The sequence below is a fragment of the Heliangelus exortis genome, chromosome 6 (assembly GCF_036169615.1).
Source record: "Heliangelus exortis chromosome 6, bHelExo1.hap1, whole genome shotgun sequence".
Lineage (NCBI taxonomy): Eukaryota > Metazoa > Chordata > Aves > Apodiformes > Trochilidae > Heliangelus > Heliangelus exortis.
Genome location: NC_092427.1, coordinates 21,202,549 through 21,214,327, shown reverse-complemented (window position 1 = coordinate 21,214,327; position 11,779 = coordinate 21,202,549).

The window sequence follows — 11,779 nt, the reverse complement described above, 5'->3', positions numbered from 1 at the left end:
AGCAGGGTGCCAAGGGGTAAAAAAAAAAAAACTTGTTTGGAGGGCAATGAAAATGTAAGAGTCCAACCATAAGCAGCAGAGCAAAGCTCTAGAAGCAGGTCCAGAGGAGTTCACAAAGATGATCCAAGGACTGGATGGAGCACCTCTGCTCTGGAGAGAGGCTGAATGAGGTGGGATTGTTCAGCCTGGAAAAGAGAAGGCTCTGGGGAGACCTTAGAGCACCTTCCAGCACCTGAAGGGGCTACAGGAAAGCTGGGGAGGGACTTTTGACAAGGGCATGGAGTGACAGGATGAGGAGGAACAGTTTGAAGCTGAAAGGGGAGATTCAGATGAGAACTTAGGAACAAAATCTTTGCTGTGAGGGTGGTGAGACACTGGCCCAGGTTGCCCAGAGAAGCTGTAGCTGCCCCATCCCTGGAAGTGTTCAAGGCCAGGTTGGATGGGGCTTGGAGAAACCTGGTCTGGTGGGAGGTGTCCCTGACCATAGGAGGGGGGTTGGAACTGGATGATCTTTAAGGTCGCTTCCAACCCAAACCCTTCTGTGGTTCTGTGATTCTGTGATAGAACCCCACAACACATCAGTGCTGATGCTGATTGCTGCAGATATTTACAGCTCCAAGGCCAACAGCATAGCCCAAATCTGGCCAAGATAGATTTCCCTGCCATTAAGGCATCATGTGGAGTCACCTGCCAAATGCTGAAACAGTCCTAGCATGAAAGGTGTCCCAGATTGATGCTGGTGCAGAAAATTCAGCCCCTAAATGGGGACAGATGTGTGAATCCCTTCTTCCCATCCCTTCTGCAATTGCTGCTCCATGGGTCAGCACTGAGGAGAGGGGACACAAAGGATTGTTGGGGTTCACCTCTGGCAGAGAAGCTGGGTAACCAGGGCCATGCTACATCCTTCTGCTCTGGCTTGATGATCCAAAAGCCACCTCCTTACTTTGTGACCCTGCTTTTGCTGTTCAGCCAAGCCAGTGTGGCTGTCCCTGGGTTTGGCCCTCAGAGGCTTTGATTAGCTGCTGCCCAAGTTCATCACTTACTCTGTCTGGGAAATAGCTGTGGATGAGATGTGGCTGGCTCTTCTTCCTAGCCTTCAAAACTGGACTTTCTGAAGTGATGGATTTCATCAGGGACAGCAGGTGAAGGAGCCTGGGGGAGACTGGGCAGCTAAAGAGGACAATGTGCAACCATGGGCAGGAATCTGTGTCTCCTCCTAACAAGGAGCTTGAGCCCATGCTGCCTTATGCTCAGGCATGGAAGGGATCTTTCAAACCAGAATGGGATTTTGTTTCCTTCTTTTTTTTTTTTTTTTTTTTTTTTTTTTTTTTTTTTTTTTTTCCAGATGTAGCTGAAAACTCAGGGGTTTGTTTCTTGTTTTATTTTAAATAAACCTCCCAGTGTGGGCTGCATTACCATCCCATCTCTCACATTCTTTCTCCAAATAAGTATTTATTTAATAAAATCAGAGAACATGTACTGAGAAGCCTCAGCAGTAGTGGTTTTCTTTTGCATAGCAGCTGGTAGCTGTACCCTGTAACAGAGCAGGTTCATTAAACTGAGCCACTTTGATGTTCTCTCTGGCTGAGATGCAGGAAAGTCTGGGGAAACACGTGATCCTTCTAAGGGAAAGCACTTGTTTTGTTGATCAGTATGCATTAAAGCCTGGCTGCCTGGGAGGCAGGAAGCACCAAGTAAATAAAGCATCTCTGCTTTAAGGTGCAAAGCAAGCAAGAGCAATATCCATCCTGACAACCCTCCTCAAGCTGGGGTGTTCGCAGACACCTCCATCCACAACCTTCCACTTGCTAACTGATGCAGCCCGTGGACATTCAGGCATCCCACCAGCTCCTGGCCCAGCTTTGTGCAGCAAAAAAGGAGCTGCAGGTGCCTCTTCACACCCTGCTTCCACCCGAAATAAGGTGGAAGTAATTTGGTGGGACACCACAGGTAGGGAGCAAGGCCCATGGTGGGGTCTGAGCACCTCCTGGCAAGGGATGAAGCAGGACATGTGTCAAGGCAAGGCTGAGAGCTGAGATCTTACGTCTGTGATCCAAAGCCAAAAATGCTGCAAAGAGTGAAAAAGAAGCTCCCTCAACCAAGGAGGAGCATGAGGTTGAGCTGAGCCATGGACAGGAGCTCTCTCACTCCTCTTGGGCAGGAAGGCAAGAAGGGAGGAGTTTTTCCTGGCTTGGTAGAAAGGTTATTTTAGAAATAAAGAATTGTTTTGTTGGAAAAGACCATTAAGATCATGAAGTCTAACAACCACCCCAGCACTGCCAAGGCCACTACTAAACCATCAGCACCACATCTACATGGCTTTTAAATCCTTCCAGGGATGGCAACTCCACCGTTTCCCTGGAATGGCCAAATGAGGATTTTCCTGGGCCACTTAATGCAAAGCACTGTTTCTATGGGCAAAACCATGGATCTCATTCTCCAGTCAGAGAGACAGTCCCAGTGTGGCTCTTCCTGTACAGTCTCTCTTTCTCCATCACATGCAGCTCCTTCCCCAGGGCACACACTCGTTGGTGACAGCTCTTCTGCACAGCCCAGCACGTGAGGAGCAGATAGCACCCTGAGAAATGGTTTTCAAAGAGGTGAAGGCCAGATGTATGTCTCCTGATTAGGAGGAGTGCCATAAAAGCAAGGAAGGGATGCTGGTGCCAGGAAAAGGCCAAGGACAAAGAGTTGGAGGAGGAAAGGTAGTGAGGAGAGGAGGATGGAGGATCAGCACCTGGGCTGAAGTTCTCCTTACCTGGGCAAGGTGAGAAGATTGGGCTTCCCATGAGGAAGTCTCCTGAGAGAGACACCAAAGTGGTCCAGACGTCACACCTGGTGGCAGAGGCAAATCAGGATGCATGGACAACTCTCAGGGTGAGGACACAAGGCTGGTGATGAGCTGTGGCAGGTGACAGATGACATTTGCCACATCAGATGCCATGCTCAGCTTTAATGCATCTCTGAGTTTGCAGCAAAGAGCACCGCTGAGGATGTGCCTATTCTGGTATCTCTGAACACTGCACAACACTGCACACTGTGTCTCTAATAAATAAGAAAAAAAGACATTTGAATCACTGTTTCTCCCCTCTTTAAACAACAATTTCTTGTACATCCTGATTGCTGGCAGCAAATGTGGTTACCACCAGGCCGAGAGAATCTCACTTCTGGGAAAAAAAAAAAACAAACAAACCAGCAAAAAGAACATTACAGGGCTGCGCCATCAAGTGTTCAGGTATTAAATTGCACCGCAACAAAGCTCAACAACAGCCTCATTGTGGGAGCCTTCCAGTGTTTGTCCTGGCCTGAGGACAACAGGAAGGGACAAAAGAGCCCTGTTGCAGGCACTCAAATACCAAATAAGGGAGGAGAAAACACAGACTCACAGAATGGTTTGGATTCGAAAGGACCTTAAAGATCATCCAGTTCCAACGCCCCTGCCAAGGGGACACCTCCCACCAGACCAGGTTTCTCCAAGCCCCATCCAACCCAGCCTTGAACACTGCCAGGGATGGGGCAGCCACAACTTCTCTGGGCAACCTGGGCCAGTGTCTCCCCACCCTCACAGCAAAGCATTTCTTCCTTACATCTCATCTGAATCTCCCCTTTCCACTTGAAACTGTTCCTCCTCATCCTGTCCGTCCATGCCCTTGTCAAATGTCCCTCCCCAGCTTTCCTGTAGCCCTTTCAGGTACTGGAAGGTGCTTCAACGTTTTCCCACATCCTTCTCTTCTCCAGACTGAACTCCCTCATCTCTTTCAGCTTCTCTCCAGAGCAGAGGTGCTCCAGCCCTTGCATCATCTCCATGGCCTCCTCTGGACTTGGTCCAAGAGTTCCATGCCTTTCTCGTGTTGGGGCCCCCAGAACTGGACACAGAAAACATCTACAGTGTACTTTTTCTTGTTTCATTTGGTCTTTTAATATTGGGCAATAAACATCCTTTGCAGGTGGGAAGGGAGGAGTGCCATGACACTGTCAGTGTGTGATGAACACCCGGAGGGTGGCCTGTTCCTAGGCATCACTTCCTCTCCCAACCAAATTCCTGCTCTAAATGTCATCTATTCCTCTGTGGTTTGCCCTAGAGGCTGATGGGAAACTACTGGGGAGACACAGCCAAGGTTTTCCCAGGATCTGCTGCTCTCAGATATCCAGGGCATTGCCACACTGGGTGTGTGGGTCTGGCAGCATTCTCCTTTATGGACACTAAGGCTGGGGGTAACCAGTGCCAGCATCAACCCCAGGGATGTGAGTGGTGTCTCAGACACAACCAGCTGCTGCCATTGACCCCTGGTCTGGTGTTTGCTCCAGACTCCTGCTTGCCCCTTTTCTGTAGAGATGCTCAAAATCATGTCATGGTGCTTTTGTGTCATCATGGGGTTGATCCCACCCCATTTTCTGCTACCTTCACCTGCAGTGATGGTGCAGTTGGCAGGTCTTCTCTCTTCCAAATTTCCCTTTGGGGTCACACCAGAGGTGTGAGCCTGCCATGGAATAGAAACCCCAAGACCTTGCAAAGGCAGAAGTGAAAGAAGCTTTCAGAAACCTCAGCAGGTCTCCAGAGCCTGGGCAGAGGAGAGGATACAGTGACAGTTTTTTAATGCTTTGAAAATGAGGGAGTGCTGCTCTAGGCTTGGCTGGGTGACAGACATTCGTGCTGTCAGGAAGGTCATGGTAAAAGGGTTTTTTTTAAAGAGAAATATGATTCTTTGAGGATTTCCCAGTGGGTGATCCTGCCATTTTCTGCTACTTCCTGATTGCAGCAGCTGAGTCACAGCTGGCTCTGGAAGGCTGAGAAAGTTCAGGAGGGAAACTAAGTGGTCCTGGTGTCTCTGGTGACCTCTGCAGAAAATCAGAGCTTGAGCTTTGCAGATGGAATTTCTCAAAGGCCATAAAATTGGGCCAAGGTCTATGGAAATTAACAGTGAAGATGCTCAGAGGATGGGAAGTGAGGGGAGGGGGTCAGGGAAAGGGTGGCTGTGTTTCCCTCTTGGAACCATCCAATCCCAGACTGGTTTGGGTTGGACAGGACCTTAAAAATCATCTAGTCCCAGTGCCCCTGCCATGAACAAGGACACCTTCCACTAGACCAGGTTGCTCCAAGCCCCAGCTTCTCTGGGTAACAGTTTGCCTTCACTTGTTTAAAAAGGTGTATAAAAAGTGAGGACTTTTGTATTTTTCACAAAAACTTGAAACACCTGTCCCTAATTTTGCCACCCCCCCTTTGAACATAGTTGGTGGGTGTCAAGAGAAAGGGATTTTTTTTCCCCTTGAAGCTCCAAAGCCCTATAAAATGTGAAGTTCAGAGTTTTTTCCCCAAACTTTACGATTAAGCAGCTGTGACCGACACTGAACTTCCAGTGTCAGAGCAGAAGCAAAAAACAAAGTCAGAAAAGTAACTTTGAAACCAAACAATCAAAAAAATCATAATTTTCTGAACGCTGGCCTGGGGTGGCAAAAGAGGTGAGGGTGATGGATGGGGGAGCTGTCAGGGTTTCCCAAAATCCTGGTCTGGGTGAGGCTGCCATCCACGCCCCAGACTCAACCAACCCTTTCCTGATCTAAACATCCCATAACTTCTGTGCAGTCCCAATCCCCTTCCCCTGCACCCCACAATGTGTCCCATACCCCCAGGCAGCAAGTCCCCAAGGTCATTTACTCCATTTATAGACCTCACATCAGGGAATGTGCTGCATAACCTAAGGCAGACCCCCCACATCTCCTTCAGAGGGAAGGCAGGAATCTGGTGGAGGGAGGAGGGGACGTCTCCATATTATTTTTATTCCCAGACTGGGCTCCTTGCCAACAGTGCTGCTGGTATAAATAATGGAATATGATGACAGGGACATTTTTAAAGGAGAACAAATCACCAGGCTACTCTTTAGAGGATCTTTCCTCTAGTTTCAGTGATGCTAATGAGGGAGGTCAATCTGTTTTCATTTCTCCCTGCCACCCAAGCTGGGACATTTATCTCTTTTGACAAGAAAACTCTCAGAGCAGACTTTGGTCCTTCATCTCATGTCCCTTTCTGGGGAGGAATATGGCTCTGAAGGCCATGACAGGCCTAAACCTTGGCATATGTCAGAAGTACTGCTCCCCCACCACCTTTGCTGCCTGCAGCCATCAGCTCACACACTGCTGCTCTTGGATCCCTTCTATAGGGTGCTGCCTCCAAGGTCACCTCACAGTGTGCTGGGGACACCCTGTATGGCACCAGTCCAGCTCCACCAAGCCAACTGGTGATGAAGGTGCCTGCCCCCAGGCAGAGGGACTGATGTCTTGAAAAGCAGAGGGGTCAGGGAGGACAACTGGCAGTGTCATCATCATCTTTCCAGCTCTGATCTCATATCTCAGTCATCTCATATCCCAGTGACCCACTCAGGAAGCAATTCCATTTGCAGAAGAGCAGATGTTAGACCACATCACATGTCAGACTATGGATAAAACTCAACATATCTTCCCTTCTGTAGTGCAGCCAAATGCCTGAAGTTTAGGAGACAATCCCCAGGGAGCCAGCTTTGCTGGGAATTCTGCTTTTCCTGCTGGGGCAGCTGGGAGTGGCTCAGGGGCTCCCATCTTCACAGTAAAAAAACCAGAGCTCCTCCTCTATGGGCAGTTGAGATCTGTCCTTTTGAAGGACTGGGCTTTGGGATCTGTTCCCCTACCCTGTCTGAAGGGGGAAGATGCTGCCTCCTCCAGACAGGCTGGATGATGATGTCCCTAGGGAAGAATCAAACAAAGATGACAATGAAAGTGACAGGAGCAAAGCTCAGCTCAAGCAAGAAAAGGTGAGTCCTCCAGGGTGCAATTCATCATAGAAGTGGGTGGTGGATACCAATAGGTCCCCTGGGCTCAAGGGGAGCTGAGAACAGTTGGAGGACCAAGAGTGCTTCAGGGAGACATCATCCATTCCTGCCACCATCTTCCCTGCCATTGTCACGTATGTTGTGAGCAGAACATCCACCAAAAGGGTTAAAATCTTTCCAAAGCTGGAAAACCAGCTTGTGAGACCATTGGTGGCCTGAGTCACAGGCACTCAGTGAGAGGCAGAAGTAGAGGCAGAGCCACCAAGTCTCCTGCTGCACCAGATGTCCCCAGAGTAAAGGATAAAAATGCACGGTGTGCCCTGGCAGCACAGCTGGGAAAATACATCAAGAAACATTTCTGAGAGAGATCAGGGTGATGGGCACCTCCTACCTCTCGGAACACTTGCTCTGACCACACAGGTGGGGACTTCTGCCACTGCCAGGTAGGACAATGCAGGGCACGCCATGTAACGTGGCTTTTGTCACCTGTCTGAAGCTTCATTAGAAAACTTCTATTTTTTTTCCTGCTGAGCCCTATTAGATTTGTCAAGTGAGCTGAGAGCCTGGAAAATGAGAGCTGGCTCCTGTCAGGCACCATGATGTCCCTCCATGTCATCAAAATTTTCGCTCCACCTTTTCTCAACCCTCTTGCTGATGGGAATGGCTCTGAGGAAGCTCCTTGGTGTCCATGTCTGGCTCCCAGCCCCTCACCTGGTCATGGTCATGATTCACATTGGGTTTTTTCACCTTATTTAACAGGAGAAAAATGTTTTGCACATTTCAGTAGTGGTTTTGATCCAGGCTAAGAAAAAGAGCCCAAAGGAGGGATTTATGTTAACAGTTGGTGCAAATTCCTGGGTAACCCTCTTGAAAATGCTGTTGTACATCCTTCTGCAGGGCTGGCAACACTGAAACATCAAACACCCCAGGACCATGGCTCAGTTTCTTAAAAATTATGAAAGTTCAGTCACTATTTATGGTTCTTACCTCTTCATGCTGCAAATAGATCAACCGTAAGATTTTTTTTAAAAAGAGAAAAAAGAAGTAAGTTTTTTTTTACAGGGAATGCAAAGATTCACAGTTAAGCAGCTCTCTAAGGGTTTGAACAGAAGAACACAAAAAACTGCAAGAAATGCAGTAAGAAATAGTGCTGACACTATCTGTGTTTCAGGAGACCTGGTTTCTTGCTTTATTGTCAGATTGCTGGTCTATGAAATATTCGTCTTTGAAAATGGAAAAAAAAAACAAAAAACAGACCCTGAAACCAATCACAATTCTCTGGAGCCTTCCTATTTGGTGAATGGGCTCCTGGTACCTTCCACTAATTAATTAATCTCCAAAATCTAAATTGCTTCTTCTGTGTTCCCAGTCTGCAGGAAAACTTAAGCAAGACCTGAATGCTTAAGAGGGGAAGCTGAATTTATTTAAGGTATCATTTAGTAGCAGCAATTTTCTGCCTTTGTTTATGTCTGTCTTCTCTCCTGGACTGGTTTGGTCTCCAGAGGCACAGCAGCCTCCAGGTTATCTATTTTTACCCTGTGAAGGGTCAGGGCTGTGGGCTGTGAATGGTCTAAAGCTGTAGCAAGAGCAGCAGGGATGCATCCTGGGGCATGTGGGTGATGTTCCCTCTGCAGAACCATGCTGGGCCTATGAAAGACACTCATGGATCACACCTGTGGAGGTGGGAAAGGGAATTCCAGAGGTTATCTGGTCCAACCCCCCTGCTAAGGTTGCTCAGGACTGTGTCCAGATGGCTTTTGAGTATCTCCAAAGAGGGAGACTCCACAATGTCCCCTCGGCCAATGCTCAGACACCCTCAGACTGTCAGAAAGCATTTCCAGAGGGTGTGCAGAGGGACTTCCCTCTATTTCAGGGTGTGCACATATGGCCCCTGGCACTAAAAAGAACCTGGCTTCATCCTCTGCACCTGGGGCTCTAAATAGCCCCAGTTCTCTCAGCCTTTCCTTGTTGGAGAGATGCTTCAGTCCCTTCATCACCTTCAGGGACCTTGGTACAACTTACTGGATAAAGTCCATGATTCTCTTGTACTGAGGAGGTGGAGGACCCCAGCACTGCAGGGGTGGGCTCAGCAGTGTTGAGTAGAGGGGAGGCATCACCTCCCATCACCTGCCAGCAAAACCTCTCTGATTTCTCTCATGTATCCCAGGGTGCCACTGGCTGTCTGTGCAACAAGGGCACGCTGGTTGCTCAGGTTCACCTCGGGGTCTGCCACAAGCCCTGGCTTTTTTCTGCAGAGTTGATTTCCATTTTGGTGACCCCCAGCACGTTCTGGTGCCTGGGATTGTTTCTCCCCAGCTGCAGGACTTTGCATTTTTCACTGTTGAACTTCATGACATTCCTGGCAACCCATTTCTCCATCCTGTTTAAGTCCCCCTGAACATCATCACAACCCTCTGCTGTGTCACCTACTTCTCCCAGCTTGGTGTCATCTGCCAATTTGCTGGGGCTACCCTGTCATCCAGATCATAAAGATTTTGAACAGGGTAGGGCCAAGGACTGATCCCTAGAAGAAGGGCCAGGCAAGCGCATGGTGATTGGCATCTTTGGGGCTGGACGTGTCCTGCCTGTTCCAGCAAGCCACCGTGTCACCACCCCGGCAAGGACAGCGGGGACCCTGCGGGCATCAGCTCCATCCACAGGCAAACGCTTCCCCCTAGTGACTCCAGAGCACAAGAGCAAGAGGTGGAACTGCAGCCATCGAAGGCAAATCTTCTATTGCTGCATGGGGCTTGGGAGTTAGTCTGGGTGAGAGGTTTGCCCTCAGCTTTTACACCTGAGGCTCTACAAATGCAAATAACCCTCCTTCCACCCATCCCTGGGATGCTCTGCAGCTGCTCTGAGAACCAGTAGGTGACTGAAGTGAAAAGACCCACTTAGCTGGGAGGATGCAGTTGGGTGCTCCTCCCTTCTCCTTCTCAAAAGCCTGGGATGGGTTGACATCTGCTTGCAGAAAGGCAGTGAGCCCTGATAACAAGTTCCTACATTCCCTCACTGCCTTGACTGGTGGAGCCCCAGTTGGTGCCACATGTAGGTGGGGTCCTTACTGGATGCAGTGGGTTCAGTCCCTTCTTCCTCCTGGGCAGGACAGGGTTCAGCAGTAGAAGAAGCAGGAGAAAGAGCATAAGCAGCCAGGAAGCTGAGATGTCACTGGCTCCCCTGAGGCACTGCGGAGTAGACACAAGTGACATAGCCCACTGGCTGGCTCTTCAGGCCTGGGGACAGCCAGGGTGGACTGGGGACCAAAGTGGGGACCAATGTCACCTGAGTGAAGGAGGAGGTGGCTTAGTGATAGGAGAAGCAGGAATGGCTTCAAACTGAGAGACAGGAGGTTTAGATGAGATATAAGGAAGAAATTATTTGCTATAAGGGTGGTGAGACACTGTCCCAGGCACCCCAGAGAAGCTGTGGCTGCCCCATCCCTGGAAGTGTTCAAGGCCAGGTGGATGGGGCTTGGAGCAACCAGGTCTGGTGGGAGCAAGATGGTCTTTAAGGCCCCTTCCAATCCAAACCAGTCTAGGATCCTATGGTTTTGGTGCTGTGGGTGCTGCCACCATGATTGCTCCCAAGCGACAGCAGAGCTCACCTCCCCTCACCTCCCTATCCCTCCACGGCACCTCTGGGCTCATTCACTGCTCATAACCTTCCTGATTTACACCCTAATTGTGGTAATTCCTCTTAGAATGAAAAAGATGCTGCCTTCCTCAACAGCAAACCAATAAAGAAGTGCTGCAGGTGTGAAAGATGAAATTGAGTGAGACACAAAGGCCAGGAAGAGAGCCTACTCCTGACCACTTTTTGTCCCCATAGTGTCACTCTGAGAACCACCAAATCTGGCTCTTACGTTTTGTCTCAGAATTTAGGTTTTTACCCTTTTGGGTTTCTCAATTTTTATTATTTTTTTTCACAGTTTAAAAGTTCTAAAGAAAACCAAGTCAGACCATATGACTTTGCTTTCGTATTTTGGACTCCAGCTTTTTTTTTTTTTTTTTTTTTTTTTGACTGACTCAATAAAAGGGTCCCAGAGTCAAGCTGCACATCAGATGGGCAAAGCACGAGCATCCACACTTCCCAGGTCAATGGATTCCTATGAGACTTTCAGATTAGACTCCAAATCTGATGGGAAGGGAATGGGTGGGAAGGATTTTGCCAGGCAACAGCCCCTAGAGCCATCAGGTGTGAAGGGCTTCTCTGGGCCTCTGAAATCTAAGAGCAAGGCTTGTCTCCAGGCCATCACCAGGTGGCCCTAGAAAACAGCTTTTGACACTATTACTGAACCTTCTCTGGTTAAATCAGATTCCTTTAGTTTACTGGTTTTAGTTTTCTGAAAAGAAAAAGAAAGACAAAGAAAAGTGGGGCAGATGCCAATGTCATCTGTCCTTCACCACCATCTCTGGGAGGTCCTTTTGGACAGGACCCTCTTGGACTGTTTTTTACTCCAATGCCAAGCCATACAGGGGGGAGGCTTCTGTGCCATGGAGTATTTGTCTGGTATCAAACAGAGGTTCCTTTGTGGTGCTGTGCAGGTGAGGAGGCTCAGCCACTGCCTCTACAGCAGGGACAGCAAGATGCCAGCACTGTGACTGTCACATAGATGCCCACTGCTGCAGACTGGTTGGCAACCTGAGAGCATCCCCAGGCAACTCAATGCAAAGGAGGCATGGATGGATTTGCAAGCCTTTTGTTTGCCACTAAGCACCAGCACGTGTCCCAGGGGCTGCCACCCTCCTTAGGAATAACATGGAAATATGGGAAAAGCACTTGGAAACTGCAGTTAAAGGAGATTCCCAGGGGAAGGTTCTCCACACAAGACCTTAGGATAGGGGGAAGCAGATAACACATAGGATGTGTTGGCAGTGGAATTGAACCCAGCCCAGCTGTAGCAGGGTGGTTTGGTGGCTGAGCACAGCTCTGTGATGGATGGGGTCTGTATTCATCTCTACCCCAATGACCCCTGG